Source organism: Lissotriton helveticus, chromosome 5_1 (assembly GCF_964261635.1).
Source record: "Lissotriton helveticus chromosome 5_1, aLisHel1.1, whole genome shotgun sequence".
NCBI lineage: Eukaryota > Metazoa > Chordata > Amphibia > Caudata > Salamandridae > Lissotriton > Lissotriton helveticus.
Genome location: NC_136065.1, coordinates 80,724,024 through 80,739,365, shown reverse-complemented (window position 1 = coordinate 80,739,365; position 15,342 = coordinate 80,724,024). Strand labels below are relative to the sequence as shown.

At 44.5% G+C, this 15,342-nt stretch overlaps 1 pseudogene; it reads left to right on the top strand.

Annotated features, from left to right (window-relative positions):
- Window positions 1–8,695: 8,695 nt before the first annotated feature.
- On the top strand, window positions 8,696–12,333 carry LOC144752396 (uncharacterized; annotated as a pseudogene).
- The last annotated feature ends 3,009 nt before the right edge of the window (window positions 12,334–15,342 follow it).

Below are 15,342 nucleotides of genomic sequence, written 5' to 3'. Positions count from 1 at the left end.
AGTAGTACCTGGGAAGGGTGAGAAAAGGAAACGGTACAAAGACATTCTGCACAGATTTATATTTACCTAGAATTGTGCCAACCTCTGGCTAAGGGTTGAAAGAAAGTGCTTCCGACTAATCAGGAGCCAACAGGGCAGGACAGGACAGGTAACAAAACGTCAGGGGTTGGGGGAGGTCTCTTTTTTTATATATATATCTTTATTACATTTTTTATCACTTTCCTAATACAATCAAATTAAGCAGTAGTATATGTTGCACTGTTATACAAGATCAATGTTGCTACGTCACTGTATATACAATTCCAGGTATCATCACCCTATAACCATAGCATAAGTAGCATCTGTGTCACAGAAATTAAAGTGCATTTGCAAATTAGCATGGGCAACTACAACCCACGCATACCGTTACCTCCAATTGAGGAGCAGGGCTCGTTTATTACACGTGACTCCTCACGACAGTAATTGACCGTAGGCAGACATGACAATTATTACAAAGGTGCATGCCCCATACAACTTTAGGATCACAGTAGACAATAGTACATGGGCGACAAGCAGTGAATATCATAACTGATTACAAGATATCTACATTTTTACCATTTGAACCACAACTAACAAAAAAATAAATAAAGCAATAGAAAAGGAGACATCTAGTACTTATGGAAACGTGTATCTGGTGCGGTATGCACTCTTTAAGTGAAGTCATGCCAAGGACCTTGTGTACATAGTGGATGCAAGTTACTTTTCCTGTACTGTGCACAGTCGCATGGACACTAAGGTATCTTGCGTCTGAAGTTATGTCTACGGAATGTCATAATGGAATGTGGGGTTGTCATATAGATGCTGCTTTTCTATATATTGTGTTAAGTTAGCATGAGTTTATTAAATGTTTAAACAACATATTTTCCTTTGGTTTCAGTTTGCACACGGCACATAATTGTTATTGTAGCTTTCAACCTAGACGAAAGACGTGATTTCTTTGAGAATAATATGTTATTGCTCTGATATCTGTCGTACTTGGTACACTGTCTGAACAGTGGGTGCTGAACGCTCTAAGAATAACCTAACAAAAGGTTGCTAGGAGCTCTGATCCTCGCACCACTAGACATAACACAAATACAGTTGCTGCCAACATTGGGCTCTAAGCGGGTTTAAGATAGAGTTACTGAGAATGCAAAAACACACTTGGTGCTTCGCATGCAGAGAGCTGGTAGCTGATGATGTGATCTTCTCCTACTGACATTTAGAGGTATGGGCCCGCCCTGCTAAAAACCCAAATGAGACCTTCTTAGATATAATATAGTATGCTAAATAGGGTGCGCGAAATATAGGTGATACGAATTTCTATTGATTTTTGCATTGTAATATGCTATCACCGTTTGCTTACTATGGATTAGTGACTATGCTGATAACTCTGATCTTTATAATATGTATTCTGGTGTTATATAAGATACTGCGTTTGAGAACCTTGCATTGAATAATAAATATTTCAAAATTGCACGTGTCTTCTTTTACTCCCAGTTTTGGTTTGAAATGATTATAGAGCGAAAGAGTGTTCATGTGTTCCACGATACCTGAGGTAACCCAAGTTCATGTTCTGGTTTGTCTAAGTCATTGGTCAGTATGTTATGACCAATGAGACACTGTAGCTAGTTCGGTAAGGGGATTTTGGATACTAAGGTGAGTTTTGGGTCACCCTAATTCACTAAGGTTCTAGATCTCTATGCACAGTTCTGTGGGAGAACGGAAACCCTGCTACATGGCGCCCATACGTTGTTGGCCTTATATCATGACACTCGAGTAGTATATCATTCAAACCTTAACCCCTTCATTGCCGTTTCCGGAAAACGGTGGTGTCGGAAAAAACCTACCTATTTTTGAAATAGGTCTTTTCAAGCTTGAATCTATCTAAAACGGTTTCCTTGAATTACTACCCAGTTGTGCTACAAAGTTTGCTTTGTTTTTTCTCTTTCCTGTGCAGTCATGGCCCAAGCCGTGGACATTCCGCAGCATAGTCGCATTGCGGTGCGAGATCATTTGCGGGCATATGAAGTCCCTGTGGAAGGCTTGGCTGTGGTTCTGGTGGTGAGTGCGGAACATGCTTACCCATACGAACTCTTTTATTCGTGGGTGACGTTTCCGCCAGTGGACGCAAATTCTGGAGTGTTCCATTCATACACTGCCTCTCCTGTACCTGCTGTTTATGCTCCGTACAGGGCCCAGGAAGTTCCTATTGATGCTTGGCAGCATGGAGTTTGGTTTGGTGGCGCCCTACCCCATTCTTTAACAGCTCCGAGGTTAGGTCCTTTGTCCATTCCGGGCACTAATTGGCCCGCTTTGGCTGGATTTACTCCTCACCCTCTTCACGGCAATTGTACTTTGGCTGAACTTAGGCGACTTCATGTGGTCGCTATTGCCGGGATTAGAGCGCTTGTACATTACACAAGTCGTAATCTTCATGGTGCGCCCCCTAGAGGTGCGCACCTTCCGGGAGGACAGGCAAGTTTGAAAATCAGTCCTGTCATGGTGAATTCCGTGATGGGCAAAAAGCCCCAGGATAAGGATGATTTTCCTTTCTGGCTTGCCGAGAAATTTGACCAGCTGGAGGCTGTATTTCCTGATACGTCTCCCTGTGAAAAACACCGGATTCTTACACTTAGTTTGCCGAAAGATTTGGCCCCTGGGCTTGTTGACTGTGAGACATGGGGCAAGACTTTTGCTGCGGTCTATTCGAGATGCTTTGGCACCCCGTCTATGTCCAATCTTGCTGCGGTCCTTAAACGTGTTCAAGATGATCACGGACCGGAGTCTGCGGTTGGGTTGGGTATGCGCCTGTCTGGTAACTTTGATGTTGTTTCCGATCTGGTCCTTGCGAATGTCAAGGGGGATGCAGTGAACTTTCAGGTAGCTAACGCCTTAAAGGCGATTCCCGATGCCGAGAAACCCCGACAGTTGGCAAGGATAGTTGTGGCGGCTTATAAAACAGTTGGCCGCAATTCAAGGGGTCTTAAGTCTTTTTCTGATAAAGAGAAAAAGCAGCCCCAGGGACAATCTTCGGAGTCAAACGTGCAGCAAAAGTCCAAGAAACAAAATTGGCCTAAAAGAACAGAATCAGGGTAAGCAGCAGCAACAACAGCAAGCACAGGTTTCTCTTCCTGCGATTCCGTTGCCTGCGCAGTCGGAGCGTGTTTATGATTTGCGCGACCGCACGAAGATTAAATCACCTGAACGTTTTCAGGCTTCTGACCAACGCTCTCCTCGTTCCTTTCAGGACTCATCGGCTCCGTCAACCGGTGGTGGAGGGGGCGGCAGAGGCCGGGGTGGCCAGCAAGGACGTGGTCAGCCCCGCCCGCCCAACGGTGCAGACAAGCAGGAGGGCTCTACGCCTCAGAGACCGCAGTTTGCCAAGAAGAAAGTCGCAGCCTTAACGGCGCATCGATATGCCCCAGATTGTGAGAACGCGGCTTCGGAATCTGACGTGGGCTCTGACCTTGCTGGACAGCGCGGCGGAGATTACCATAGTGAGAGAGGCCCTCTGTCCACTACTGAAGGTGACAGCGACTGACACTTATGTTGTGATTGAAACAGCTGATACAAGAGTTGCTCCCCCTGATAGACTTTTTGAAATTGTCCTGTTAATTGAAGGTGACATACAGCGTACCATAAAAGGGGTATTTTGGGAAAATCTTTCATCCACGTATGACATTTTGCTTTCGGAGGCTGACTGGCCCCCACCTTTTGTGCTCGCTGCTCCAAGAGGGGAGGAGGTAATCCTCCCCAGTTTCGCGAACACTGTTTCGAGAGTGGAAGCGCGGCATTTTGCAGAAGAGTGGGCTCTGGCGCTTGTGCCGGCTGTGTACCGCAATCAATGTGGCTGGGACAAATTGTCTCCGAGCCACGAGATTCCTTTGCGGTCTCAGCCACAGCCTCAACCTCAGTATCCCATACGACGTGAAGCCAAAGCTTCAGTCGCGGCTATCCTTGAACAATTGGAATATCAAGGTGTAATTGAAACGTGTGTGTCACCAATGAATAACCCCCTTTTTACTGTGAACAAGCCGGACGGCTCATATCGTTTGGTTTTGGATTACCGGCATTTGAACTCGCATTGCCGTAACTGGGCAGTACAGAATACTCACAGCTCTGCCCTAGTGAATAGTCTTGAGCGTAAACGGTTCAAAACCACGCTTGACATTTCCAATGGTTTTTATGCCCATAGATTGGATGGTCTAAGTTCCCAATGGACATCCTTTACATGCGCCGGTGTGCAAAAAATGTTTTGGCGTCTCCCAATGGGCTATAAGAATAGTCCTGGAGTTTTTTCCGCCCGCATTATCTCTCTTTTGGAGAGGATCGACCCAGTTGCTTGTTCGCATGTGGATGACATTTATCTCACAGACGACGAACTTTGGGAGCATCTGTGTCGAGTTAATAGCATAATTTGTAACTTTGCTGACATGGGTTACAAGTTTAACTTTGCAAAATCGCACATTGCAGAGTACACAGTGTTGTTTCTGGGTTACGAGCTTAACAACGAAGGAAAGGGGTTGGCTCCTCACTTCCTGGAGAAATGCGCACAGTTGCGCTCTCCGACAACACTGAAAAAATTACAATCTTTACTGGGCTTTTTAAATTTCGGGAGAACTTACATTCCGGAATATGCCCAGCGTATCAAGCCTTTGTATGCTTTGATACAACCATCTTTTTCCAAATCATGCTGGCTGCCTGAGCATTCGGCTATTCTGCAGTCTTTGCAAGCTGATTTGCTCGCTTCTGAATACTTACAGACTCGTGATAACCAGACCAACCTGGTGATAAGGATTATCCCTGGGACGGTGGGTTTCACGTACCTGACTTTTAATGAGGGAGATACAGTACCTATTGCTTACAAGTCACACTTGTACACTTCGGCTGAACTGCGTTTTTCCACTGTGGAGAAAGTTTTGACGGCTGTGCAGATGGCAATTCTCAAGGAACGTGCCCTGTCACAGGGAAAACGTATGTTGGTTGTTACCCCGTGTCCTGCCTTGGAGGCAGTTACGAAAGCCAGTGTACCAAATTCCAAAGCTTTGCACCCTAGGTGGATTCAGTGGGCTGCATCCTTGACATCCCAGGATGTCACGTTTATTTTTGACGCCACTTTACGGTCGCAGGAGTATTTACAGTATGAATTTGTTCATCCTGCTCCTTTAGCAATGCGGCCGTTGGAGGATTTCCATTGCATCATTTACACTGATGGTTCGGCGCAGGTTGCGCATGGCTCTTAACATGCCTACGTTTCCGCGTGCGCCATTGTGGTCGGTGCCATGGTGAACGATGAGTTCAAGTCCAGTGTCGTGCACACGCAGACGCTTGGGGACTGCACCGCACAATTAGCGGAGCTTCGTGCTCTGATGCTCGCATTGGAGTACGCAGATCCTAGTGTGACGACTTTGATCGTGAGTGACTCTTACTACTGTGTCCAGTCTTACAATGAAAACTTGTTCTTTTGGATTCAGAATGAATTTCGTGATTCCAAAGGTAGCACAATAAAACATAAAATGATCTGGGTCCGAGTGGCGGAACTTAAAGAGAAGTTGCCACTCGTGTTTGTGATTCATACTCTTGGCCATCAGCGCGTGGGAGTCCACGCTGTCGGTAATTCGCTTGCTGATGAAGCAGCGAAGTCAGCAGTATCAAAATATTTAGTTGCAGCAGTCACGAGGTCCAAAAGCAAGATAGATGATGACATCTTGGCAGCTGTTGCTGCCACTGAGAAGGGAGGTAAATATCCTGCGGGGTTCCCTTCAAAGTACACATACCACTTAAGTCCCGATAAGGTTCCTTATGTGAAAATTCCTGACGTTGGCGAACGTTTAATTCCCAACTCGGATCGCAGGGCTTCTTTGATTACAGTGGCTCATGAAGGTGTGGCGTATGCGCATGCGGGCGTCTCGGCCACTGTAACACAGCTACAACAGAGGTTCTGGTGGCGGGGACTGTACAAACAGACGCGCGATTATGTCCTTCTATGTGACATTTGCCAGCAGATTAAACCTTCCACTGCTGCGCGTCCGCCTCAGACACAGTTGTACATCTCTAATAAACCGCTTGGGTGTGTTTATTTAGATCACTGCGGTCCTTTTTCTTCTGATACTGCGTATAAGTACATCTTAGTAGCAGTTGATTCATGCACACGCTTTGTGTGGGTATGGCCACATCGGAGCGCTGATTCACGGACTGTCATTAAGGATTTGCGAGTCTTTGTAGGGATTTTTGCCTGTGGTACCTTCCATTCGGATCAGGGTCCGGCTTTCGCCTCTAAGGCGTATAAGGATGCTATGGTTTCGATGGGGGTCCAAGTCAAGTTTTCGTCCCCGTACAGACCTGAGGGAAACAGTGTAGTGGAACGAATGAACCGTGACTTAAAGCAATCTTTGACAGCTTGAGTTATAGGCACTGGCAGAAACTGGTTGGCCCACCTCAATGGCGTGCAGTGTGCGCTTAATAATCTCCCTAGAAGGTCTCTGGGTGGGCGGACCCCGTACGAAATGCTCTTTGGTATCAAGATGTATGTCCCTGACCTCGACGGTCTAGACTGCAAGGCCCAGGCCGCGGCCTTTGACGTAGGTGAACATTGCAATGTTTTACAGGATCTACAAAAGACCAGAGACAGTCTAGCTAAGGAACATTTGCCCTCCACATCGGATGATGCGTTGCAGATCCCGGTAGTTGGCTGGCTACCCCAAGTTGGAGAACTGGTTCGAGAGAAGATCGATAACAAGAAAGAGTTTGGTCCCTCATATCGTGCACCGGTTCGAGTTCTTGGAGTGAAGGGCACGAGAACAGTCATATTACCACCACTTCCAGGTCGTAAGGAAAACAGATTTATCTCAATTGACAATGTCAAGGCACACAGAGTGGCGGATTCTTCATAGCATGACACCAGCTGTGTCCTGTCCTTCCATGGTGAGGCACTCTGTGCTGGCTATTACTTCTGGTGCAGAACCGGAGGTCTCCCTCGAGATGCCTGCAATCTCCAGTCCTTTATTAAATACTTTTCCTGTTACTAACATTGATGAGCTGAACTACACCTATCCACCTGATTTATCGATGCCCGATTTACAGACTCGTTTGGCCACGGAATCAAGATTCTCTTTTGACTCTGTTTCAACACATTCAAAGAAGCCCTCACGTTTAGCAACATATGTCACGTTATTTAAAAAACATTTTTTGATTCCCCCTTGGACATATATTTGGCTGATGCTTTTTTCAATTTATATTTTTATGTCAATTGGTTTTGTGTTTTATTTTTTCCGTCTAATCGATGGCCACTATGTCAAGGAACGAACAGGAATTCGACACCTTAATGGAACTTTGGCCCCACTTTCCTCGTCACATACAGCGCACAGACTGAAAAGGGAGTTGAATACAGTTAACATCACTGCTTGGCCTGTCCTTGATGGGATTGTGTGGGATGCGGTTAGGTTTCAAATTCATGGCCCCACTGAAGTGATTAATGTCCCAAATGTGCTTAGAGTGAATATGGGGGATGTAGTGAAACAAAACATCCGTTCTGATGATTGGGATATTAAGGCCGTGGAAGCATTATTCTCTGATTTGAAATATTATGCTGCCTTTGATGCTGAAGATTTATACTTAGATTCTATTAATTATGGTGATTTGTTTTGCTTTCAACATTATGGTAATCATTTTTTGCATAAAACAAGTTCCAGGAGGGGTAGTGTGAATTACACGCAGTGGGAACATTGCCCGGCTCCATTAAAAGGCAGCTCCAGTACATTTCTGGAAAAATACACATATTTCACAGACTTTAATCAATCAATCAAATCCTGAGTCGTTTTATTTTAAAATGACACAAAAGCCCATGTCCAAAGTTAGACTTACCGATACAAAATTGCTGTATTCGAAGTCCTTTCTTGACAAGTTAGCTATAGATGGCTACGAGCTATGGAAGGGAATAATTTGGGGTACCAAAGATTGGCAGGTACAAGGCACTGAGGCTTTGCATCGTGCATGTCTCATCCCGAATCACATGTTGTTTCTAAATTCTACCATTTCTCAAACAACATGCTTTGGATTGGCTACTTCTAAGAAATTAAATACACCATCTATCCCCGAATTGGAAGAATATTCTGGTTGGAGTAATTACTCTGAATTGTCCATTCGTGATTTACAAGCACTGTTGCACAACTCATCCTTTAATGTGTCCAGTTTGGATCCAAAGGGTTGGCTGATGTGGCATAGAAGCTCTGATTCTTGCCAACGTCGTTTTCTGGGCTTGTCTGAAGGTTTTACACAAGTCAGACCTGATCCCCGTTTTGAGACTGATCATACTGTTACAACTTACTCAGTGGGCAAATTGTGTCAGAATTGGCTACAACATTCCACATTAGCTGCTGTTAAACTACATCTGTCCCAATTGAGTGACAATGTTGATTTGAATGACTTTATAAAAGGCCCGGCTAAGGGTAGAAATAAAAGATGGATTTATGCGGTTTACAATGAAATTTGGAAGTTTTCACAAATTGAAGCTGCAAAACGACTAAGGGCTATTGACCAAGCTAATTTGGAGAAAGTGCTTGCAGTTGTAGATAACAGTATTAACATGCTTTCTTCCCGAATTTACACGTTGAATAATATTGTTTCTTCTGTTGTTGACATTGTGCATGATGAGGTGTCCGCATTATACCATGGTCAAAATCAATTGCGTTCTGTAATGCAGTTTGCTTGGACACTACAGACACTGAAGGCGGGCCGCGTGCCCTGGAGTTACATGAACGTGTCCTCCCTATTTGCCCCGTTTAATTTGACTGACAAGCAGCGCATGCTTTCCATGCGAGATGCATCATTTTCTATGTTACACAATGAAAAGTTAGAATCTTTGCCCTTTTCTGTTGCTGAGGCAGCTGCTGCAACATGGCTTATCCATGGAGTTATTACGTTACCATTTGCTTTATACAAATTTACTAATTGTATGCGGTATATTGCAATAGGGCGATATGGAGCAGTGCTTTTCTCCATGAGGCATGGTCTTTGCCTTACACTTACAGATGTCTGATGGATGGAAAGGAAGTGAATCTGAATGGTGAAGAATGCACACAGTCGCCTGACAGTTCACTGATATGCAGACACATCCAGCTGCATGGTTCTTGTAATCAGGACTGGCCTAATTTAGCCTGTGTTTTGAAAGGCACGCCAGTTCCAGCGATTATTCCCACATTTACATTATTGACAAACGGTAGTTATTTACTTTTGAATAACGAGGAGTGTTGTGGGTTAATGGTCGGTATCGCTTATGTGGTTACTGTATCAGAACGTGTGGTGTGTTGCAAGAACGTGCTATATCCACCCACGCATGGGAATTCAGATGTTTCCATCTGGCCGCGCATCCCAACCTTGAAAGCGGAGTTCAATGGTTTGAGCAGAATAAGGGCTCTTTTGTCTCAAAAGGAAGTGGCCCTGAGCTCGGCCCGTGAAACTTATGTCCTTCACATAGCTAACACACGCACAGAGGTGCAGGCACTTTTAAATACTGACTTGCCGTTTCATTTCTGCGAATTAGTTCATCAAATCTTTAATGCCTCCTCCACGTCTGGCTTAGCTCATTTTTTTAAATTGGTTGGCAGTGGTCTCGTGACTACATTTGAGAAAATTTTTGGTGTCATCCCCGCCTTTTTCCATTCTATATTTTCAAGTCTGTTTGGCGGATTCCCTGTTTTGCTGGCTTTAGCTGCAGGCGTTTTGATATTGTTCTGCTTCCTAAAACATGGATGCCCATCCAGCGCAAGAAGCCGCTCAGTTCCTTCTGACACTGTTTCGTAACCGGATGCTTGATTACTATGGCACCCTGCCGTTTGCGACTTTAAGCACGGCATTTGGATTATCGTTTCGATTTTCCTATTTCACATGTGTCCAGCCTGTGTTTCATTGCCTGAGCTGCGATTTTGACTGGGCCATTGATTTGTGTCTCTGCTTGCCGTTATCTCCTGAAGTCGATTTTAATCACCTGATGGGCCCCGTAGTTGCTCACGAGTTGGTTTGTTCTGGCGAAAGGATTATGGCCTTGGCAGCGATGCATGGACTAATGGGTCAGTGGGACATACCCGCAGCGGCACATGAGTTTCTGGCACATAGCGTTCTTGAGAACCCACCGAGTTGTCCTCTGATGTTGCTAGAGGGTCCGGTGCTGGAGGAGTACGTATGTTCTTTCCCATTGCTTAACTGGATGGCTGAACTGTTTTCGGATGATGACAGTGATTTCATGTTGGAAGCTGTCGCTACCTATTTTGCATATTCTATCCACCCATGAGTGGCTTTGGAGACTTTCATTATAATGGCACGTGACTTTTTAGTAATTCTGAATGGTGCCTTTTTCTTACGAACTTTCGGTATGATCTAGGCCTATGATTTTATGTCGGCCTCAAGTTCGAGACTTATATTACATTTTTGTTTGGCCACTATAGGCATTCGTACATATTTTTATATGAATTTTATATACATTTTTAGCTTGGCTCAATATTGTTGAACTCTGCTTTCATGTTATGCCTTTATTTTAGTACTGGCTTATATTTTTTTGACCGTCCTCGGATCATTGGGGGGGTGTCATATAGATGCTGCTTTTCTATATATTGTGTTAAGTTAGCATGAGTTTATTAAATGTTTAAACGACATATTTTCCTTTGGCTTCAGTTTGCACACGGCACATAATTGTTATTGTAGCTTTCAACCTAGACGAAAGATGTGATTTATTTGAGAATAATATGTTATTGCTCTGATATCTGTCGTGCTTGGTACACTGTCTGAACAGTGGGTGCTGAACGCTCTAAGAATAACCTAACACAAGGTTGCTGGGAGCTCTGATCCTCGCACCACTAGACATAACACAAATACAGTTGCTGCCAACATTGGGCTCTAAGCGGGTTTAAGATAGAGTTACTGAGAATGCAAAAACACACTTGGTGCTTCGCATGTAGAGAGCTGGTAGCTGATGATGTGATCTTCTCCTACTGACATTTAGAGGTATGGGCCCGCCCTGCTAAAAACCCAAATGAGACCTTCTTAGATATAATATAGTATGCTAAATAGGGTGCGCGAAATATAGGTGATACGAATTTCTATTGATTTTTGCATTGTAATATGCTATCACCGTTTGCTTACTATGGATTAGTGACTATGCTGATAACTCTGATCTTTATAATATGTATTCTGGTATTATATAAGATACTGCGTTTGAGAACCTTGCATTGAATAATAAATATTTCAAAATTGCACGTGTCTTCTTTTACTCCCAGTTTTGGTTTGAAATGATTATAGAGCGAAAGAGTGTTCATGTGTTCCACGATACCTGAGGTAACCCAGGTTCATGTTCTGGTTTGTCTAAGTCATTGGTCAGTATTTTATGACCAATGAGACACTGTAGCTAGTTCGGTAAGGGGATTTTGGATACTAAGGTGAGTTTAGGGTCACCCTAATTCACTAAGGTTCTAGATCTCTATGCACAGTTCTATGGGAGAACGGAAACCCTGCTACAGGGTCATCGCCCAATCCGACAACTATGGCCAAGGCGTCTTGTGAGTACAGCCTGTCAGGTCCACCCAGGCAACACTTTAGGCATCATTTCCCGCCTGCTGCCTGGGAGGCGTATGTAACGTGATGTTAGCTTGTGTAATGGCTTTCAGAATATCATCCCAGGCCTGTGCGATGGGAAACTTACGCAACCTAGCTGTTTCTTCCCTATGAAGAATAGTACTCTCCGCCTGTGCCCAGATCTCTAAGGATTTTAACCAGTGGGGTACCTCCAGAGGGTCTTTGTTTCCATCTCTTGGTTATGAACCGTTTCGCCATTATTAGGCCTAAGTCACGAAATGTAGAGCTTAATTTGTTAGCTTTTGTTAGTTTGTAAAATCCTAAAATGCAAACCTCCCATGTGTTCGGTACCTCGGTGTTAATACTCCTTGTGAGTGTTTCTGTTATTGTGTGCCAGTAGGACAGCAGTAGGGGGCAGGACCACAGCATGTGTAGTAGGTCAGCATCTAGCAGATGGCATCTCGGACAACCAGAGGAGGTGATGTTAAAGTATTTGTTGATCTTGTCTGGCGAAAGATACGCTCTATGCAATATGAATGTTTGTATGAGTTTAAAACGTGAATTGCGTGGTATGTGTGTGGCGCCGGCTAAGACACGCTCCCAGTCCTTATCAGTCCAGGGTCGGCCTCAGTCCAACGTGCACGGAGTCTCTGCGGTGATTTTAACATGTGTGTAAGCAGGGCCTGTACCAGCCAGTGGACCACATGTGATCCCTCCCCCATTACATGTAGATACTGCAACAACTGAGTCGGCGACTCAAATGTTAAGTCTCCCCATTTTAAAGTCAGCGTCCGCATGATGGCTGCATGCAGGAAGAACTGACCCACCGGCAAACCAGTATCCGCCGCCAGGGTTGCAAAAAGCAACAGAGCTCCGTCTGCATACAGGTCTCCAAGTGTCTCGACTCCTGCTTCAGTCCAGGGCGTCAGCACTACGTCTGGTACAAAATCTCTACCTCTGGGTGTCCCAATAAGTGGCAGTATTGGGACATAAGGAATTACGCCTGTCGTAAGTTGAAGGCTCCTCCGGTAGCATCTATGGGCCAATTCCATATGTATCTGTGTCGGGCGGGGAAATACCACCAGTGTCAGTCAGTCAATACATCTTTATTTCGGTTAATAAAAACCATAAAAGCAATACAATACAAAAATTCATTATATACACATTATATACACATTAAAATTTGTACAGAAATAAGATATACACATGATTGCAGTTCAAACAATCTAAAACAGTTAAAATCTTTGATGCAAAGAGAAAAGAGACAAAATCTGTATCATGAATATAAAGGCCCAACCCTATTTTCAGACAATCCTCATTCAGTTATGTGTCCTCCTGATAGTGAATTCATTAGGGTGAGTCTGATTTTATTTATACGCGCTGCCGCTACCAAACAACTGGCTACACTATGCGTAACCTGCATAGAATCAAGCATTTGTAAATGTAGGAGGGCAGGCCTCAACTGGACGAATTTTAGTTCCTTCAGAACAGGGTATAAAAAATTTTTGCGGGCTACCAGAAAGTGCTCGCAAAACATCACCAAGTGGAGCGTGTCCTGTGTAGAGAAACTATCACAGGTGCAGGGTGGAGTATCTTCAGGGGTCCTCCACTTCAGATAGGTACCTAGTGTGAGGTGGATGAGGTTGAACCTGAATCTAACTAAAAGGAAACGATGGTAAGAGTTGGTCACATACTTCAGATAGGGTTCCATGACTGGGGAGATCACAAGTTGATAGATTGATCTCACCATAGGTTTCCTGAGTTCAACTTCCTCCCTTTCCGACTCAAGTAAATTGAGGAAGTTGCGCTTGATCCACCCTACATCCTCATTCCTGAGACCCTGTGGTGATAGATACATTTCTGGACGCCCCCGCCTCACGCATGCCGCTCTGACATACGCAAGCCAGGGTATTCTATCCACTCTATCCAGGGCCATACAGTCCTTGAGTATTAGGTGGTTAAGCGTGATCTCCTCATTTAGCCAGGTTTTAACCCATCGTAATAAAGGGGCCATTTTTAAGTGATCAGAAATATACCCCAAGCCTACTTCACAGTGGATGGAATATGTAGGGGAGGATTGAGGGAGTGACAGAAGGGATCGTATGAACTTATTTTCTATGATTTGGATCCCTGTTGTTGGAACATAGCCCCATATATCAGCCCCATATGAGGCAATTGCTACGCACTTTGATTTATAAATGCGGATCATAGCCTCCATGGGTCTTGCACCCAATCTTTTTGAAAAATTCATGAGGGCTGTGGTAGATCTTGCAACCACGTTACCCTTGAGTTTCAACTGGGGTCCCCAATTCCCTCTTTCATCAAATAAAACCCCTAAGTAACAAAAGGAAGGTACCCTTGAGATTGGCGTTCCATTGCATCTAAAGGTTTTGATCTTCATGGATTTCCTACGTAAACCAGCCACCATTACGTGGGATTTCGAGGTGTTGATTTTTAAGTCTAAGGCCTCCATAAAGGAGCCAAAATGATCTAACAATCTTTGTAATCCAGTATAAGTTCGAGAAAGTAGGACGGCGCCGTCCGCGTACAGGAGGACCGGTATAGCCGACCCTCCCATACGCGGGACGTCCAGGGTGGCCAGATCTAAGGATTTACCCAAAGAGTTAATGTAGAGCGTAAATAGGAGAGGGGCCAGAATGCAACCTTGTCTGACCCCTCTTCTTGATCTAAATTGCTCGGTACATCTGCCCTCCCTTGTTACCCTAACAGAAGCCAACAAGTTCTGGTGAAGATCATTTACAAAATTAACCAACGTAATGTCCAAACCCATATCCCGCAAAATGAACCATAATTTAGAACGATTGACCAAATCAAATGCGGAAGAAAGATCCATAAAACCCAAATATAGAAGCCCCTCCTTCACCACTGTGTACTTGCTAATAATGAAATGAAGGTTTAGGCATTGATCCATGGTCCCCCTATGTGCCCTAAAACCGTACTGGAGATCAGAGAGAACCCCACTCCCCTCAAGCCAATCTCTGTAAGATAACTCTGCCTAGGATCTTTACGGCAGAGTCCAGCAGGGAGATTGGCCTGTAGCAAGCCGGGTCTCCCCTGTTCCCTTTCTTGAAAATCGGAACGATAATAGAGGTTGGCCAAGAGGATGGGGAGCCTGCGGTGAGTATTGCATTGAAAACATTTGTTAGAATTTTGGACCAAAATTGTGGGTACAGGGGAAACAAAAATATAGTTGATAACTGTGTTTGCGTCCCTCCCAATAAATGTAGGTGCTCTAATCTCGTCATTACCTAAGCCTGGTTCGAATAAGTTTGAGTTGGCAAGGAGACTCTCAAGGGCATCACCCTCCTTACTATGTTCAAAATGGGGGACCCCCTCCACAGGTGATCCTCCGTGTACATCATTATAACAATCCCCCTCACAAGGGTGAATATTAAAATCTCCCATAATAACCATCTCTGGGACAGAAGTGCGATCATGTTTGTAGACTGACAGAAAATCTGCCAGGGCAGTCAAATACTCATTCTCAGATGAGCCCGCCCTGGAATTATAAAAATTAACAATTAGAAGTTTTTGTTGGTCCGAAATGGTCCATTCAATTATCAATGAATTCAGAGGGGTGGGATCTATTTTTTTGAAAACCCCCACCAAGTTAAGTGAAAACAGTGTAAGCAAGCCCCCTTTAGCTCTTCCTCTCAGCCCCGGTACTGCTGGGGTTGAGAAACTAAGAAAGCCATCTAATGAAAAACTGGATGATATATCCCATGTCTCTTGAAA